Genomic DNA, 20,678 nt, shown 5'->3' on the forward strand with positions numbered 1-20,678 from the left:
CACATTTGTAATTGAAGAAATGCAAATTAAAATGAGATACTTTAAATTTTTTAAATTACTTTTCAAAAAGGTCCATTTCACCTATATATTGGCAACTATTCAAAATAAAATGCCCGGGATGGTAAAGATTTGAGGAGACAGAGGCCCTCTCATTCACTGCTGCTGCTAATGGAAAATTAGTACAACCTTTCTGGATAACAGAGCTTTAAAAATGTATACAACCTTTGACAGAGTGATTCTACTTCTGAGTTTATCCTCGAAGAATAATTAAGTAGGTGCACAAAGACTTAATTGCAAGAGTGTCCAATGAGTTATTGTCTGTAATTTTTTAAAAAGGACATGATCTCCTGTGGAACAATGGAGGGCCGGCCAAATAAATTACGGCACATACATCATACAGAACATCATCCGGACTTTGAAAAATCCGCAGCACAAGAATGCTAAAGACCAGGGAAACTGTTGCCAATGTGCTAAATGGGGAGACCAGTGACAAACAATATGCACAAGATGATTCCTTTTTGGCAAAATAAGAAGCTGATAAGATTTTCAACATATCTGCAAACAATATGCATCTCAGACATTATTTTGAACAAAAGGAGTCCGATATAAAAACTTCATCTTAAAAGAAGCCCAAATCATGTTTGCCTTTTTGTGTCCAGGGAGGAGAGGAGTCAGGGAAAAATGGATATTGACTGGAAACGAACATAGAGACATTTCTGTGCTGGAAATGTTTCCTACCTTGAGCTCAAATGTAGTCATACAGGTACCCACAAATGTAAAACTGTATTGAGCTATGCGCTTAAGACAAGTGTGTTTCGTGCACCTTATTGTCTGTGTGTTAAAACGTGAAGAAGTAAATCTTTCTGCCAGTGCATCCCTGCCCCCAAACACCACTACCGCACACTGGAGCCTATGGTCAGTCACGTGTTGACTGTATGGAGAGAGGTGTGACAAAGAGACAGTCTGTGTGGCAGTGGCTTCTGTCAGGCCACACTCCTCCCCGAGCTGCCCCTAGAGCTATACCAGCTGCCGTGCCTGTAGAGTCCAGTTAGAACCTTCCTTAGCCATTGGATATGCCCATCTTCATGCTGAGGTTTGCCCTGGTCTCTGCCCCTACCCATGCGGATGACCCCAGCTGAAATCCTCTGAGGGCAAGAAAAAGGCAGAGAGAAGGAGGATGTGCCCCAGGAGAGGAGGGGGTTGAGGGTGAGAGATGGGGAGCACAGACACTGAAAGGGGTCTAATTCTAGGAATTACCAAGCAGGCACGGTGGTTAAACACCTCCCATTGCAAAGGAAGGAAGGAAGGAAGGAAGGAAGGAAGGAAGGAAGGAAGGAAGGAAGGAAGGGAGGGAGGGAGGGAGGGAGGGAGGGAGGGAGGGAGAAAGGAAGGAAGGAAGGAAGGAAGGAAGGAAGGAAGGAAGGAAGGAAGGAAGGGAGGAAGGAAGGATAAAGGAAGGAGAGAAGGAGAGAGGGAGAGAGGGAGGGAGGCAAGGAGCATAAAAGATTTCGGTGATGTGCACTAAAATAGAGTTATGGATGATTTTAATTTTTTGCTGGTCTGTATTATCTAATTTTTTTCAGCAAATGTACGTTATTTTTTGCAATAAAAAGAAGAGGGTGTTTTGTTTGTGCTTTCCAGTACTTAAACAACATGCCACAGTAGGAAGTGGATAATATGTTTCAGTTCCCAAAAGGTCCTGTTCAATTTTGATCAAACGTCAATGTGCCCTGATCTTGATCTCAGGTCAACCCACTCTGGTGTCTGATCATCCTGGGCAATTTATCACCTTTAGGATTGTGCAAGAAACATGATTTTGCTGGGAGTCTTTTTCTCGATAACAAATTACTAAAGATAGAGCCAAGAAAAAATGTTGTCTGGCACACAAATGATCAGACTGTGCATTACTCCAGCACTACACACAGCATGGATCCTGGCACAGAGCTGTGAAGCCAGCTTTCCCGGCTTTCCATGCTTCTCCCTTTCAACACCTGTTCCCAGGAAAGGCTCTACAGACTCTTTAAAAGCACTTGGAGACCGCTCAGGATGCTCAGAATCTAAGGAGACATTCTCTGGAGATTTCTGCAAAAAAGTCAACTGCTACACAGGTGTCTTAAGGATGGCACAGGAAGTCTCTGTGATGCCTTTAAGGTCAGCCCATACAAGCTCCGCCCACTCTGCCACTCAAAGACCCTGATCCAACTCCATTCCCCACTTATTGTTCTTACTTCTCTGTTCCTGACCCGGATAGCCTGGTTGTTGTGGGGTGTTGTTGCCACAATTTAAAATCACGTAGATGTTAGGGTGTTTGGGGCGCTCAGTCGCTTCCCGCTCAGGTCATGATCTCATGGGTTTGCGAATTTGTGCCCCACATCAGGCTTGCTGTTGTCAGCAGAGCCAGCCTCGGATCCTCTGACCCCCTCTCTCTCTGCCCCTCCCCCACTCACACACACTGTCTCTCTCTCTCTCTCTCTCAAAAAATAAATTAAAAAAACATAAAATCATGTCAATGTTGACAGAACCCCATTCTACACTCTGTTTGGTGATTATGTGCTTCTGAAAAGCAAGTCTGAGGTGACCTGGGATGCCCAAGGGGCTTCTTTGCAGGAGGTGGGTTTACCAAGTCCTAGAAAGGTGCACGTAGTTGGAACAGGCAAGGAGATAGTTTGCAAGGGCTTGGAGGCAGGACTATGATGAAACCCCATCTAGCTGGAGCAGAGAATTTAGGTGGAGCTCCTCCCCAGAGGCCAGACAGAAGCTCAAGCCACATTTAATGATAGGACGGAAGGGAGGGTAGGATCTAGGAGAGCAGCTGATTAATTTGGATTTTACTCTGAGCAGCCCAGTGATAAGCTGGAAATGTACTTTAGGCAGACAGATATGTGTGGGATAGATAAGGAGGGGAGAAGTGGCGAGGAAGAAGCTGGGCTGGAGGCTAACCTCCCAGAAGAGGGAGGACTTAGGGAAGCAGTCATAAAAACAGACATTGCAAAATAAGAATCATTGGATTTTAGTGCCTAACTGGATGTGAAGGGTCCCAAGCAGGAAAGAATCAGTCAGTGCTGACATATAAACCTAGGGAAATTTGATTCACTCTCTTGCCTCCTTCCCATTCATTCATTCACTGCTCATCAACTGAGCATTTACTATGTAGCAGGCCCCGTGCAAAAGACAGAAAGGAAAAAGATGGATAAGAGAGAGAGCATCTGCTCTGGAAGTTTATAGCCTAGTGCAGGAAAAGATAGAATCCATAGTTATAAAAATGATGTGGAGCTGCAGGACTGGCATGTGGCCCAGGGTATTGCAGAGCATGGAGAAGGGTCTTTAATCCCTTATGACAGGTTGCCATCAGCGTCAACACCTCTCCCCCACACTGGCTCACTGCCAGGACTTTAGATGAAGGCAAAAGATGCAAATTCCCAAAGGGCTAAGGGTGGAGTCTCTCGGACCTCTGGGAAGGAGGAGTAAACAGGAAGGAACTCAAGAAGCCTGGCTTCCTTTACTGAGCACACGGTGTGGTGGGTGGATCCCAACCGTACCAGGTAACCACATATTTGGTTAGATCCCTGCTTAGCTTTTCATCTACCTTCCTCCCACTATTCTGAAGATAATGCTGAGAATACTGGATATTGGAGTTGGAAAAGAACATCTGATATACACAACCTTATTTTCTAGATGAAGAAACTCCCCTGGCAATTTCAACCACAGCCAATTTCAAACCCCATGGCCAATTTCATATGGCTTTTTACACCTCTCCACTTGCTCTCACCAACAAAACTTAACTATATTGATTGGGTCATTAGAAAGCTAGGTGATGAATACACAATACTGTATTAATGAATCACAGAATGGTATTAAGACCTATAATGACTTTTTCCTTCTAGGTTCATTTATATTTTGTAACAGAAAGTTCTTAAATGCCCTTAACAAAAGACAGGTAAAGAAACGCACGCCCCCAGGTAAATACAATCTGGTAGGAGCAGAAGAGGTAAATAGGCTATCGGCAGAAGGGAGTGAGAGCTTCTCTGATTTCACCCTCCACACCCAAGTCACTGCCTCCTTGGATTTCTATGAATGCAGCTAACCCTATACATTCAAATTCTCACATGGACCAAGCTGATGGTGGTATGATCTAATTAGGAGAAAGGGCAGGTGGAAGAAAACAGTCATGAAGGCAAGAGGACACTGAAGAAACAAGACAGGAGCGATGCTACATCCCAAAATTGGGATTTGAAACTATTTCACAAAGTAAGGTATGTAATGTCAGTTGCGTATGAGAGATTTAGATCAATGATTTGGGGTCAGAATCCCTTGGAAGCATCAAAAGATGGGCCCTCTCCTCCTAGTGCTGACAATGATGAGCTGGGACCCACTTCCCCAGGGCAGGTTGACTCTGTTCTCCAGTCCTCTGGCCTATCTTCCTCTCCAAACAGTGCACAATGTTTGTGCTGCACCAAGGCCCAGCCAAAGGGACAGAAAGGCTGAAATCCAGCTCAGGCTCAGCTCACCAAGCCCTATGTCATGGCCAAGTCTTTATCAGTCCAGAGAAAAGAGTAACTTTTCTTTTAGTGATCTAACCAAAGAAGTGTCTGTTTCTAATTTGAACGAAGGTATATACAGATCAGGGGCATCTATCGATCTCTTGCCTCCCTGGAGCCTACAAAAGACTAAATTGATGTCTTTGGAAATAAGTAAGGTAACCTCAGTCACTCCCAGGACCCATGACAGACCGTGCCAAACAAAAAACAGTTCTGAATTAAAAAGAACACACTGGAGAGTAATCTCCTTCATCACTCCAAGTCTCTTGGAAGGTGTCCACTATCACCACCTCCATTCAACATTGTACTGAAGGTCTCAAATAATGCAATAAGGCAAGAAAAAGAAATAAAAGGCATAAATATTGGACAGGGAGAAGTAAAACTATATGTATTTATAGACAACATGATTATAAACATAGAAAAACTAAAATAAAATTATAATTAATAAATTCATCAAAGTCACTGTCTATAAGGTTAATACACAAAAATCAACCATATTTCTGTATATCTACAACCAAAAATTTGAAAATAAAAAAATTGAATACCATTTACAAGAGTATCAAAACTATAAATACCTAGGATTAAATCTAACAACAACAACAAAAATTGCCAGATCTCTATACTGAGAACTGCAACACATTTCTGAGAGAGATTAAAGAAAACCCGAATAAATAGATATTCCAACATGAAGGAAGAAGGGATCTGTACAGTAGATAGATGTACCTTTGACTTGAAGTGATATTAGTTCTAATTAGGCTGTGAAATGTTAAGACTGTGAAATGTACATTACAATTCCTAAAGCCACCACTAAAAACATATATAAAGACATATAATGAAAAATTCAACAGAAAATTAATATGGAATATTAAAAATTATTCTAATAATCCAAAATAAGGCAGGAGAGAGGAAATAAAGATTGAAAAACAGGGAAAAAACAAAAAGAAATAAAATTTAAAAAAAAATAATCTAAATCCAGACATGTCAATAACTACATTAAACACAAATAATCTAGAGGAGCCTGGGTGGTTCACTCAGTTGAGTGTCCAACTCTGGATTTTGGCTTGGTCATGATCCCAGGTTCATGGGATTGAGCCCCGCTTTGGCCCCTGCACTAAGCACAGAACCTGCTTGGGATTCATTCTCTCTCTCTCTCTCTCTCTCTCTTTCTGCCCCTCTCCCCTGCTCATGATCTTTCTCTCGAAAAAAATATTTTTTTAGTTAAAAAAAAGAAGAAACCATAAGTAATCTAAACCAGGGTCTGCAAATTTTTTCTAGAGAGTGCCAAAGAGTAAATATTTGGGGATTTCTGAGTCATATGGTCTCTGTTGCAACTACTCAATTCTGCTTTTGTAAAGGAAAAGCAGCCAAAGAAAAGCTATAAATGAATGAGCACAGCGATGTTTCAATAAAACTTTAGTTACAAAAACAGGCAGCTAACCAGATCTGACTCACAGGCATAATTTGCCAGCTCCTGATGTAAATATGCAAATTAGGAAATAAGAGGTTTTCAGGGTAGTAAAAAAACAAGACCAAACAATACACTGTCTACAAAACAAAACACACACACACACACACACACACACACCACCTCATCTTAAATATAATGATAGAGGTAGGTTAAAAATGAAAAGATGGAGGGGCACCTGGGTGGCTCAGCTGGTTGAGCATCCGACTTTGACTCAGGTCATGATCTCTGGTTTGTGGGTTCAAGCCCCATGTTGGGCTCTGTGCTGACAGCTCAGAGCCTGGAGCCTGCTTAGGATTCTGTGTCTCCCTCTCCCTGCCCCTCCCCCATTTGCGCGCGCGCGCTCTCTCAAAAATAAATAAACATTAAAAAATCTTTTTAATGAAAAGATGGAAACCAATGTGCCATGCAAACACTAACCAAAAGAAAGTTGGAGTGGCTAGGCTAATATCAGACAAAGTAGACTTCAGAGCAAGAAAAATTACCGGGGATAAGAGGGACATTATTGCTAAAAGACAATTCTCTAAAGACTCTCTGAACACCTTGTGAGCAGATACGACCCAGAGGCAACGACTGTCTTGGATCTGGATTATCTTTTCAAGGATGTTTGTATACAGTCAACAGCACTGGGAACAGAAACAGTGCTTCCCTCTCAAGTAAGACAGCGGCTAGTTTGCTTCCAGTCCGGGATAATAGCGATAGTATCTCCCTTTGGTGCAAAGGTCAGGAAGATTGCAAAGATTTGGGTTCCCTAATCACAGGGATCCTCTGCTGTGATTCAAGGGACAGCCTGTGCGGGTGCCATCTGGACGATGGCTGCCTCATCCCCTGAGAAATGGGGCTTAAGGAAGCAGCACAAATGCTGAGTGTGGCTACTGCTCGTGGCTAATAGCATCCTGTGTCTTCTGCCAGCACCCATGAAACTGTGGCAGGCTAACGCAGTAGCTTGCAAGTGGGGTAAAACCTCGTAGCCTTCACTGTCCTTGCAAATGATAAAAGGGTCACCAAGATAGCACAGCCATTCTAATATATGCACCTGACAACAGAGCTTCAAAGTACCTGCAGCAAAAATCGATAAAATGAAGGAGAAATGGACAAATCCAGAATTATAGGTGAAAAGTCCAACACTCCTCTCAACAATCAACCAAACAAGTAGACAGAAAATCCGGAAGGATACAGAACTGAAAAACACCATCAACCAACTAATGTAATTGATACTTGAATAACAGTTTGTTTAATATGTTCTTCCTGAGGAACACTGACCAAAAGAGAGATATCCAGGGTTATAAGACAAGACCTGACACAGTTAAAAGAACTGAAATAATATAAAATATGTTTTATGCCCACCATGGAAATCAGATATTAGTAAGAGAAAGATAACTGGAAAATCTTCGTACTTAAAATTAATCAACACAACTTCTGGTTTCAGGTCTCCTGGAGGTCCAGTCTTAGAGGGTCCTCACATTTTCCTGGGCTTTATCTCCAGAAGCCCCACTGTGCTTTTAGGCAGGAAAATTAACCATTTTGAAAAACACCCAAAGATGTCTCCAAGTAACAAAGGCCTGCCCTCTTAGGGAAACTACCAGAGTCTTATCTGATTTGAAGGAATGGCAATTATCCAATTCTAGGCCCCTCAAGCCTTCATGTCTCAGGTAAGGAGAGAGGAAAAAAAAAAGGTTAAGAACTGCTTCTAAAGGTCACAACCCAAGGACTCAGGCCCACTAAAAACAGATTTGATTATATGATTACAGAACGCCTCCCTCCCCTCACATCTTACCACCATATCCACAGGGCTCCGGATACAGTAACAGGGATTACAATGGACAGAGCTAGCTGCAAAACAGTGTCTATTCAAGGAGTTCTTAGGGAAACCCAAAGACAACAGGGAAGCATAGAAAAATAGGAAACTAGAGGAAGCCTCTCGTACCTACAACTATAGCAAACTAAACGTAGGCAACTCCCGGCCAGATTAACATAAAACTTTATCCTAAAAGCCTGATCACCCCAGTTCCTCTTACCTAATACATTATGTCTAGCATTCAGCAAAAAATTACCAGGCATGTTAAAAGATAAGAAAAAATGGAGTTTGAAAAGACAAAGGGAGCATCAGAACCTGACTTAGAGATGACACAGAGTTTGCAGTTGTCAGATAGGGAATTTTTAATAATTATGATGAGTAAATTGAGGACAACAAGGAAAAAGTAAACATGTAAGAACGATGGTAATAAGCACACAATATGGCCAATGACCGTTCACACAGATGCAAAGTCAATTCAGTAGAAGAAAGTCTTTGAAAGGACCTATATCCAGAATACATAAATAATTCTCAAAATTCAATAGTAAAAAAATAACCTGTTTTTCTTTTAATGGGAAAAAGGCCTGAACAGACCTTTCACCAATGAGAATAAATGCACCTCAAACAAGCCCATAAAATAATGCTCAACATCATTAGCCTTTATAAAATGGCACATTAAAACCACAATGATATACCACCATCTCCTATTGGAATCACTAAAATAAAAAGTGACAATAACAAGTGCTGATAAGGATGCAGAGCAACTGGAACTCTGACATTTCTGATGGGAACACAAAATGGTTCTCTCTGGGAAACAGTTTGGCAGATTTGTATAAAGTTAAATATATATTTCCCAAGTCACCCAGTATTGCTCTCCTGGGTATTTAAACTTAAAGAAGCCAGACTCAAAAGGCTATTCACTGTATCATTCCATTCATATGCTATTTTGGAAAAGGCAAAACTATAACAAAGAACAGATTCATGATTCCCAGAGATAACAGGTGGCAGTAGGATATGACTACAAAGGGAGTTTTCTGGGTGATGGAACAGTCTGGATCCCGATTATGGTGGTGGTTACACCATTTACACGTGTCAAACCTCACAGAAGTGTCAATTTTTAAAAACTCAATGTTATTGTATGTTCATTTAAAAAAAGTAAAATAAAGATACCATAAAAAACTAAATAGCAGGCGCCTGGGTAGCTCAGCAGTTAGGCATCCAAATTCGGCTCAAGTCATGATCTCACCGTTTGTGAGCCCCATGTGGGGTTCTGTGCTGACAGCTCAGAGCCTGAAGCCTGCTTCAGATTCTGTGTCTCCCTCTCTCTCTGCCCCTCCCCTGCTCGTGCTCTGTCTCTCTCTCTCCCTTAAAAATAAACAAACATTAAAAAATATTAAAAGAAAAAAAACTAAATAGACAAGGCAGACTAGGAGAATATATTCATGATACACAATGCTTAACAAAAGACTCATATTCAGAAAATACAAAGCATTCCTAGGAATCCTAGGGAAAAGACAGACAAGTCTATTTTCCATGAAAAAATGTTACCCAAATGGCTAATAAGTTATAAAAGGGGCTCGACATCATCATTCAATTGGAAATACAAATGAAAACCACAAGAAAATACTGCTACATACTCACGAAGGATTTAGAAGACTGTTAATGCCAACTGTTGGCAAGGATATTAAGTAACTAACTTTAAAAAACTGATTCAACCTTTTGGGGAAACTGCTAGGCAGTCTATTAAAACTAAACACACACCTATCCTATGACAGAAATTACATACCTGCTGCTACATACCCAATAAAATCGAGGGCATTTATTCACCAAAAGACTGTAAGAATGTTCACAGCAGCTTCTTCATAATAGCCCAAAACTGAAAACAACCAAATTAACCATCAATGATAGAATTGGATAAATTAATTGAAGTGTATTCATACAAAAGAATACTGCCCAACAATAAACAAACTATTGATATATGCAATACCAGGCATCAATCTTACAGACATTATGTTGGGTGAAATAAACCAGACAGGGAAAAAAAGCACACTTCTTGATTGCAATTATATACAATTTAAGAATAGGCAAATTAATATATATTAATAGACTGCAAATAGTGATTACCTTTGGGGTGATAAGCATTGGCTGGGAAGGAGCAGGTGGAAACTGGGGTGACTGAAACGTCCTACATCTTGATCTGGGAGCTGATTTCTTGTGTATACATACATACATAAAAGTTCCCCTACGTGTCCTCTTAAGTTCTGTGCAGGTTATTATGTGTAGGTTATACCTCAATTAGAAAAAAGAAAAATGAAGGAATGAAGGAGAAAAGAAAGAAAATGGAATGAAAGGAAGAGACTGAGTAAAGAAGAGAGGGAGTAAAATTGAGGGAGAAATTAACATGATCACCCGGGGCGGGCAGGGGAGGGAGGGGCTCCTCAAAAATGTTACTGGGCATCTACTGCTATCTGCATCTTAAAGATGGAAACGCTCTGAGCTTTGCTGATGTGTTCGGGGTTCACAGAGCGGGGGTGTGACCCGTGCAGAGGCTGGAACCCTGATGTGTACGACGTCAAAGCCTTTTTGTTTCCACCTAATAGCTCAAAAGTCACCTCCTCCTAGAAAGGTGACCTGGAGAAATGCCTTCCACCCTGCACTGACCTCTTCCTCCAGGGAAGGACGTCTATCTTACTACCATAGGCCTCGGCTGGGCGTGGACCCTCTATCTCCCACCCACAATTGTGAGCCTGCTCCCAGAGGGTAGAGCCGCGCCCCTTCATCTAAGACTTCTTGCAGGGCTCAGTGCCGGCTAAATTAACGTGTTCTCGGGTGGGCCCAGGAGTCGCCCCTGGAAACTCGGTTGCGGTCTGCTCTTTAAACATGCCCTTTGATTACGCAAGCCGCAAGTTGCGGTCGGCGCTTCTTTCCGACTTGGAAACCAGTCAGGAGAGCAGCCACGACTTGTATTGAACGAGAGCCCAGAGTCGGGGTTACACAGACCGCAGGTTCCGCGACCTCCGGAGAAGCGGCCGACTGCCTTTCCGGCACACGTCCAGCGGAAGCAGGTGTGCGCCGGCCCCGCCCCGCTCACCTGCGCGCGCAACCCCGCCCCAGCTTGCGGCCCGGAGACTCCGGCTCCGGCACGCACGCCTTTATATGGCGCTATTTTTGTCACGCGCCCCGATTGGCCGGTTGCGAGTGACGACACGCTCGCGCGCCGCGGGGCGGAGCCGAGATCCAGGGGAGGGGCGCTTCCGGCGGGACCGGCGCCCCCTGAGGGTGTGTGTTCCCGTCCCCAGGCTTCGGCAGTCTGTAGGGGTACTCCGTGCCCACTCCGCAATCTGTCGGGTGCGTTATGTTTTAGTGAAAAAGCCTGTGTGGCCGAAAGGGCTGCTGAGAACCGCACTAACTCATGCTTCTGGGAGGGAGTTGCCAGATGGCATTAAACTTCTTACAAACCACATGGTAGAAACAGCACGAACCTTACCAGATGCCAGCCCGACGCTGCTCCCGAGTCATTTCCTGTCTAGAAGGGCTTGTCAGCCCCATCTGCAGACCTGTCTTTGCCATCCTTACCTCTCTCTTTGCTGAAACAGCCCTCTGAGGCCTCTGTGCTTCCTCTGACAGTCGCTGGGCCTCACGTCTTCTCTTTCCTCGGTGCTGTCATCTGTCATCTGTCTGTCTCTGAAGCCAGAGGAACAAAACACTTCTTAGAAGTCTCAGAAGGCTCTCGTTTCCACCGTATTCACGTCCCATATCGTGATCAGAGCCACGTCTGGCCTTTCCTGCTTTTCTGGCTGTCCATCGATCAGGCCGCATTACTTAGTTCTGAGTCTCCAGGTTTTTCTGTTTATTTTTTGGTGACTGGTTTTGAGCTTCTTTGGTAAAAGTTACTGAATAAATGCCAACTGTGGTTCACCGAAAATCCTTTTACTACTACATAAGCAGAAGGGACCATTCGAAGCCACTACTCCCTGTTGGATGATAACTAAGCTTGAAAGAGTTTCTGTTGATGAGTTCTGATCCTCCTTAGAATCACCTATCCTCACCTCTGGGTATAAAGCCCATAAAGGCTCTGTGATTTCCTTAGCTTACAGCCTTGATTGTCATTTGCAGTTGGGTGTAGAAAGAACATAACTTAGTGACAATTGAACATGAACAACATCACTAAAAATTGTCATTCATTAATTTCAATGTGCCAGGCATTGCCAGTGCTTCAGAGGTGTTTCCTTTAATCCTAACAAAATCGCCACCCATGGCTTAGATACCATTATTATTATACCCATTTTACAGAAAAGGAAACAAAGGCCCAGAGAAGATAGAATAACTTGATCGAAGTCACATGTTAGTATAAAGGCAGTGCCAGGATTCTTACCCAAGTTTGTCTGACTCCAGTGTTTGTGCCCTGAATTACTAAGTTCTGTGGTTCTTTTATCCTTGTCGTATCTAATTAGAAATCCAGTCTTAGGCTGGCACAGAATTGAATTGAGATCAGTTCGTAAGTGTTATAAATCCTTATTAAGATGTGTGTACTGCTGCTGGCTTCAGAAAAGAATTACTACTGAGGGAAAATAATGGTGCCAGGGGTCTTAGAAATCTCCACTTCCCTGGAAAACAGATCATATGAAACCTGCAGCACAAGTTTTTTAAAAAGATTCTGGATCCTGCTGTGCTCATTAATACGGAGACCGGACTGTTTACAAAGTGGTTCACTTAGATCCACTTCGCTGGTTAGGAACCAAGAAGCAAACTGGTTAGAAGAATGACTTTCAGGTTGTCTGGGTTGCTCCGTTGATTGAGTTTCTGACTCTTGATTTCGGCTCAGGTCACGATCTCAGGGTCATGGGATTGAGCCCCATGCTTAAGATTGTCTGTCTCTTTCCCTCTGCCTCTCTCCCCCACTTGTGCTCTCTTTCTCTCTCTAAAACAATAGAAGAAGGAGAAGAAAAATGCTGTTCAAACATTTTTCTACACTTTACCCTATACAACTACCAGAACTACCTAATGGAAGTTCCAAATACAGCAGACGCTCAGTGGGGACTCCCCCCAGGACTGGAGATGATCCCCAGACTATCACTCACCCTCTCTGGTTAATGCTGTGTGAATTTCCCAGTTTCTCTGAAACTCATTTTCCTTATCTGTAACCTATTTTGCTGAAAGGAAGAAGTGAAATATATGAAGTTCCCGGATTCTTTTGTGGTGTATATAGATATTCAAAAATATTAGTCCTCTTTCTTGCCCTTTCCCCTGAGTGTTTAAGAAGGAAAGCACAAAACTGTGATGATTATGCCTTTATTGTTTCTTCTAGAGAGCTACATTTACCGTACTGAATGTTACAGTCAGGTGGTAATTTACATTAAGACCACTTTTACCATCCATAACTTTATTTTTTTTAATGTTTATTTTTATTTTTGAGAGAGAGACAGAACATGAGCGGGGAAGGGGCAGAGAGAGAGGGAGACAGAATTTGAGGCAGGCTCCAGGCTCTGAGCTAACAGCATGGAGCCCAACGCAGGGCTTGGACTCACGAAACATGAGATCATGACCTGAGCCACCCAGGCGCCCCAACCATCCATAACTTTAAGTGTCCTTATTGAAACTCCAGTAACATCATTTTCAAATATCAGCTTCAGCTTTAATTGTGTCTGCCATTCATTTAACAGTTACTGAAAATCTATTAAGTAGAAAACATCAGCTTCTTTAGTAGAGCTTTCTGAAATATTTCAGCAAAATAGCCTGTTTCACAAATAGGCATTAGGCATACTTTTACGGTAATAATGACCTGTTCTTTCTAACTGGTCCCAAGCTCCAACTCTGACTATAATTCTTAATGAAAATGATTTGGTCTGGTAAGACCAAAAAGAAAACAAACACAAAGAACTAAGAATAGCACAAGGCATTAAGAAAAATTAAAGGTTTTCTAAAATATATATATAATTTAGAGGATGCTGTTCTCTTTGAAAGTCATTCATTTTGTTAATTGATCTTGCATAATCGTTTTCATCACTGCCAGTCAAAGGGAGACTTTTACAGCCTCTTCTCAAGTTTAAAGCTATAAAATGTACTGCGCATGTGTACATGTGTGTGTTGCACAGTGAGGTAGCAGTGAATATAACTTCAAAACTGAAAACTGCAAAGCATTACACATCCAAATATGTTTTAAGTGAACTGAGTTTCCAGAAACTCACAAAGCATTAAGTTTAACTAAAGGATTTAAGGGTGAGCGGAGCTACTTTTTCCTAACTCAAAAGTGTGTGACTTAGGCAGCATGTTCTTGACATCGAATATCTTTTTGGATTATTTGATTCAGTCAGATGAGCAGCCAATTCAATAGAAAAGAAATTAGACGAACCCACTTTGTTAGACTACATTAACCCATACTTTTAGATGTAGCAGTCTCGGGGCACCTGGGTGGCTCAGTCAATTGAGCAACCAACTTCAGCCCAGGTCATGATCTCACAGTTTGTGAGTTCAAGCCCACGTCGTGCTCTTTGTTGACAGCTCAGATCCTGAAGCCTCTTTGGATTCTGTGTCTCCCTCTCATTCTGCCCCTCCCTGACTTGTGCTCTGTCCGTCTCTCTCTCAAAAACAAATAAACATTAAAAAAAATTTTTTTTTAGATGTAGCGGTCTTCAATAGAACTTGTATTTTAAGTATGAGAAATTAACATACAATTATATGTAATATGATATGAGAAATTAATATATAACATGTAATATACAAGATCAGTTATGGCAAAAAAACCCTGATGTTTTTAGCTACAAAAATAGTAATATGAACTGAGCGTGTAATGTAATAGATGCTGGCTGCCAATGTGCTTTAATATAATGGTTTTGATTCATTTTTTTTTAATGTTTATTTTTGAGAAAGAGAGACAGAGGGCGAGTGGGGGAGGGGCAGAGAGAGAGGGAGACAGAATCCGAAGCAGATTTTCAAACTCATGAACCCAGAGATCATGACCTGAGCCAAAGTGGGATGCTTAACCAACTGAGCCACCTAGGAGCCCCTGATTCATTCTTTTAACTCCTTTCATTGCCAGCAAGAGTGATTTAAGGTGTGATTCACTCAGATTATTGTTTGCTCCAGTAAAGGACTGCTTTTGAAAACCTGTCTATGCCCTAATGCTTTACTGTTGCCCCAATATAACATCCTCTGTTGACAAAACCAAGGAACCAAGCAGTAGCAGGTAATGGAAGTGTTTCCTACTATTGCTAAGCAAGTGAACACAACCCCCACACTGGAACCTGAGCCCATGAGAATCTACATTTTCAATGGCACCTTTGAAGCATGCAAGCATTCATTCATTCCCTCGTTTATGCATTCAACAAATAAGTCTTGATCTCTGTATATATCGCAAGCACACAAATAAATCTGAGTAGGTCATGGTACCTGTTACTACTGGCTTGCAGTCTAGAGGGGATAAGAGATGAATAAGCAAATAATACAGCTGAGAACTAATTGGTACAATGGAGGAATGTGAGTATGTGTGCAAGGGCATAGAAATGGAGATCATAGGCGCAAGGGCTCCGGATGCGGGGGGGGGGGGGGGGGGGGGGGGGTGTTGAGAAATGAAGGTAGCCAGAACCGCAGGAGCCTGAGAGCCGCACAAAAGCATCTGCCCACCATTTTGCAGGTAGTGTGGAGCCTAAGGAAGTGAAGAAGATATCAGGAAAGCAGCTCCCCGGGGTCTGCAGACTGGCTTTCCATGCTGTAGTACATACAGGAAGAGAAGTGGAGGACTCAGATCCGGAGTATAGTTCTCTTCCCCCAGATATTTGCCATGGTAAGGTGTTTCACTGTTTCTGCCTTACGCAAGGTGACAACTTCAGGTGAACTTTTGGGGGTATTTTTAGGGAAATTATTTTGCCAGACATCAATCATTGTTCTCCAATAGTAAAAACAAAAACAAAAACAAAGGCTCCAGTAGCCTGGGGGTAATTGCCAGTTTTATTATTTTATTTTATTTTATTTTATTTTATTTTATTTTATTTTATTTTATTTTATTTATTTTAAAGGAGACAGAAGTTTATTGAATACACCACAAGAGAGCAGCAGGCAAGACAGCACAGGAGAAGCTGTCTACCTACTTACCACATTTAATACATACAGTATTATAATATATTTAGGGGCACCTGGATGGCCCAGTCTGCTCAGAATCTGAAGCCTGCTTTGGATTCTGCTTCTCCCTCTTCTCTCTGCCCCTCTCCTGCTCACGCTCTTTCTCTCTCTCAAAAATAAATAAACATTAAATAAAGTTTTAATAATATATTTAGACATGGCCTTTTGTTGAAAAACTACAAGTTTGAGGCTTACTGACATTGCTCACTTTACTGTGAAATACACGATGATGCTTTCTGCTGGCACACACTCGGGAGTCTATAATGGCTTGTTCAAGGCCTTAGCCAGCAAGGCTACATTATGGAATGCCAGGGTTGTTAGAGGGACACATTCTTTTTTTTTCTTATTGAATGTTTATTCATTTTTGAGAGACAGAGAGAGACAGAGCCCAAGTGGAGGAGGAGCAGAGAGAAAGGGAGACACAGAACCCGTAGCAGGCTCCAGGCTCTGAGCTGTCAGCACAGAGCCCGACGCAGGGCTCCAACTCACAAAGAGAGTTCGTGACTGTGAGATCACAACCTGAGCTGAAGTCAGAGGCTTAATGGACTGAACCACCCAGGCGCCCCTTAAGGGATACATTCTAACATAAAAACAATTGCTATTGGTAAGATTAAGGCTGAGTATTCCTGCCAAAAAATCGGTAGAACACAAGAAATGCATGCCATGGAATGAACACCTGAGACCAGTTTAGAGGCACATGTGAGCTGGGAAAGATGCTGGTTACTGATTCTACAAGAATGGCTGTGTCCAGAAACTATGTAACTCAAAATCCAATAGGGTGAAATATAGAAATGTTCCCAGCCATTTGCTGTGCCTGGCACTGGGGAATCTTAATTATTCTTTTTTTTTTTGAAAAAAAAATTTTTTTTCAACGTTTATTTATTTTTGGGACAGAGAGAGACAGAGCATGAACGGGGGAGGGGCAGAGAGAGAGGGAGACACAGAATCGGAAACAGGCTCCAGGCTCCGAGCCGTCAGCCCAGAGCCCGAGAGAGGGAGACACAGAATCGGAAACAGGCTCCAGGCTCCGAGCCGTCAGCCCAGAGCCCGACGCGGGGCTCGAACTCACGGACCGCGAGATCGTGACCTGGCTGAAGTCGGACTATAAACCGACTGCGCCACCCAGGCGCCCCATATTCTCTTGATGCCAAAACTAAAGAATTATATCACATTGGATGGATCCGAGCAGAATGGTTCAAGACAATAGCAGTTTATACCAGGAATCTTAAAAATGCCTGGAATGCAAGATAAACCCTTCCCTGGTTAAAGTCAGCAATCATTAGATATATTCACACAGTCCTTAGCCACCCAGCCCTTTTCCAAAGTTCACTTCAGATGACAGAGATCAATGTCTGAAACATTGTGGTGATTGCCATGGGACTCTTGGCTAATGGGATGGATGGATAGATAGGTAGATAGATAGATAGGCAACAGACAAGTAGGGCAGCTTCACCAAGTAAATGAAAGGCCTTTTAAGAAGGAGCTGATTCACACCACTAGAAATAGGTTGTTAAAAAAAAAAAAAAAAAAAAGAGGGGCGCCTGGGTGGCTCAGTCGGTTAAGTGTCCGACTTCAGCTCAGGTCATGATCTCGCAGTCCATGAGTTCGAGCCCTACGTCAGGCTCTGTGCTGACAGCTCAGAGTCTGGAGCCTGTTTCAGATTCTGTGTCTCCCTCTCTCTCTGCCCCTCACCCATCCATGCTGTGTCTCTCTCTGTCTCAAAAATAAATAAACATGTAAAAAAAAAAAAAGAAAAAAAAAAGAGTCAAGATAGGCAGACTTTGAAAAAGCCTGATATCCAGCTGCTGTCTAGAGTTTTCCTAAGCATACTCCAAGAATTGGAAGTTTCTAAGGGGGAGCCAGTGACATTCATTCTAGACCTGGCCACATGACAATTCACTTGCCAGTAGAAGGGTACTTTTCTGAGTAGTTACTCAATTAAAATAATTTCAAGCTAGGTGTTCAGGACTGAAGTTTCTGGTAGCAAGTTGGACAGTCGAATTTGAAAACATTTTCACCACAAAAACACCTAAAAATTCTAGTTAAAATAAAGCAAACTTCTCTTTAACTGCATATCTAAACTAGCAAGACATGATTATCTCAGGGCTTGGGGATATTAGGATGTCCTATTTTATCCCTATAGATAAAGTTTGTCACAGAGCTTGTGAAAAGTGAAAGACACAAAATCAAAATTTCTGAAGTCACCTTCTTTTTCTTTTTTTAAAATATTTTATTTTTAGGTAATCTCTACACCCACCCTGGGGCTTGAGCTCAGGGCTTGAACCTGAGATAAGAGTCACACGTTCCACTGACTAAGCCAACCAAGTGTCCCTGAAGTCACCTTCTTAACCTGTTCCCTGTTGTTGATGTTGCTTATCATCAAATATAAAGTATATACAATCCATAATATTCTCATTCTAAAAATAAAGCAAAGCTCTTCCTTCCTTAAAAATTCAGTTGCAAAGTCCTTGGGATCAGTGGCCCATACAAAGGTGTGTTGTGCAGCGCAGTAGCCTGGCAGAGTCAGGAGATTGGCTTCATACAAAGAGATTGAGCAAATAAGCAAATATATAGAGGATAATGGGGGTGAAGTTTCTCTCACTGTTGAAAAGAGGAGTTACAAATGTGGAAAGGGGAGAAGCTAGAATGAACCACGTGGTATTGCGTTGGAATTGGAAGTATTAATATGTACTGGTAGTTATGTGTGTGTGTGCGTGCGTGTGTGTGTGTGTGTGTGAGAGAGAGAGAGAGAGAGAGAGAAGGAGATTATACAGATATTTTCTACTTCTGACTATGGAGAAAGCCTAAAGCAGTAAGACTCCAATAGAAATGAACATCCCTAGCACCAAAATCTTGGTTTCTAAAGCCCATTCGCCACTAAAAGCAACCAGGGTTCCCTGATTCCAGGGCTGAGTCAGGGAAAGTATAAGATGAACCTTTTGTTGGAACATTTTGTTGGTCTAGAAAGTAAAGCACTCAAAGTAGGATGAAGGTAAGTAAAAAAGACACGGAGGCTAATTTGAATAGGGCCCCACTAGCCGAATCTGGGACAATTCAGGCATCAAAACATATAATGGTAATAAGAGAATTATAATTGATTAAAATAAGAAACCCATTGAATAAAATAGGAAACCATGATTCTATACTGAGATAGATAGATGATAGATAGATAGAGAAGAGACAACTTAAAATTATTGTAGCATGCCAACACATAAATGTAGATGGCATGATACAATTCTGGTAGAATTTTGGTAACCATCATCATAATAATTTAAGCAACAAACTTCGATGGATGTTAAGCCAAGTGAATGAAAGTTTGAGAAGGAATGAGATATTTGCATAGTCTCGAATAAGTTCTTATTAGAAACAAGGAGCAAATACATAAGTTAATGGTGGAAAAACCCAACAGATACCACCTGAATCAAATCATCAAAGTTAACCTTATTTGGTGGCTATAGAGCAGACATGCCAAGTCTAAGAACCACACTGCACACAGTCAGTCCCAAGAATGGTGCAAGAAACTATAAAGATAATGAATCTGTTAGTGGGATAGACCCCAAATTCTTTGCCAAGAAGCACAAGAAGAGCTTGAGGAAAATGCAGGCCACAATGTCAAGGCCATGAGTGTGCATGGTCCGAGCCTGTCAAGGTCCTTGTAAAGCCCAAGGAGGTCAAGTCCAAGATCCCAAAAGGCATCAGCCCCAAGTTCAGCTAATTTACCTAAACTCGCCATGTCATGCTCAGGAAGCATGCTGATGCCCACAGCACCAAGGGTCTCAGACTCTGCTGGACAGAGGCCAAGGCCAAGGCTCAAACCAAGCTCCCAGTTCTAGCTCTGGCTCTAGCTCAGGCCCCCTAAAGGTGCCTACACCCCACAAAGGCCCTGCAGTAGAGGCTTCCAGGTGTCAGTGTGAGGAAAGAAGGACTGGTGTCTTCGTAGGCTGCAGTCCTCCTGTGCCATTTGTACAAATAACCAGAGGCGGGAGCTGTCAAGAAATAATTAATATCATTGAGAATGGGGCAAATAAAATCATGTGCCACCTGACAGGATGCAGTGTGGACACGAATCGCTTTTGTGAAATTCCTATCAAAAACGCCTAACTTGAATCTGATTATGAGAAAACATTAGACATACCCAAATTGAGGAACATTCTACAAATTTAATTGGCCTGTAATTTTCAAAATGTCAGTGTTTTGAGAGAAGAGGAAAGACAGAGCAACCACTCCAGATTGAGATTAAAGACCCCTGACAGCTGAACGTACCACCTACTCCTGGCTTGGACCATTTGACTATAAAGAACAGTATTCAGTTGGCGAAGCCTCAATGGCATTGATCGTAGTTGTAATGTTCCAGTGCTGATCCCCTCGTCTTGATGGGTCGGTTGCGGTTACACCGAACACTGTCTTTGTAGGCAACGTACGCTAACGTTTTTAGGAGTAAGGGGAAATCTAGCCTGCCACCTACTCTGAAATTGTTCAAGAGCTAAAAAGTTCTCGGAGTTATTCCCGCGACACTTTTGTATTTTTGAAAGTATTAAAAAAACAGAAAAACCCAAGGACTTCAAACATGTGATAAGTTTTTACTGCAATGGCTCCCATTCGTTCATTGAAGCTGTAGTAGGCACCCCCTAGGCGCTAGCTACATACAGTGCGTATGGTCACCCTTACTTATCTGGTCTCTGCCCCCCTGAAGAAAAGGATTCTGAAAAGTTGGGCCTGGCAGCAAAAATTTACTTTTGAGATCAAGTGTCTAAGTCAGAAT

The 20,678-nt window shown here is 42.3% G+C and overlaps 1 long non-coding RNA gene across 1 annotated transcript in view; it reads right to left on the bottom strand.

Annotated features, from left to right (window-relative positions):
- LOC128315457 (uncharacterized) overlaps positions 1–12,349 on the bottom strand; it is a 74,300-nt gene extending 61,951 nt beyond the window's left edge. The window contains exons 1-2 of the long non-coding RNA XR_008298226.1: positions 9,923–12,349; positions 9,585–9,674 (exon numbers count right to left, since the gene is read on the bottom strand). This is a non-coding gene — a long non-coding RNA (uncharacterized LOC128315457). The remainder of the gene's footprint in view (positions 1–9,584; positions 9,675–9,922) is intronic.
- Positions 12,350–20,678: the final 8,329 nt, after the last annotated feature.

Source organism: Acinonyx jubatus, chromosome B2 (genome assembly GCF_027475565.1).
Source record: "Acinonyx jubatus isolate Ajub_Pintada_27869175 chromosome B2, VMU_Ajub_asm_v1.0, whole genome shotgun sequence".
In the NCBI taxonomy this organism is placed as follows: Eukaryota; Metazoa; Chordata; class Mammalia; order Carnivora; family Felidae; genus Acinonyx; species Acinonyx jubatus.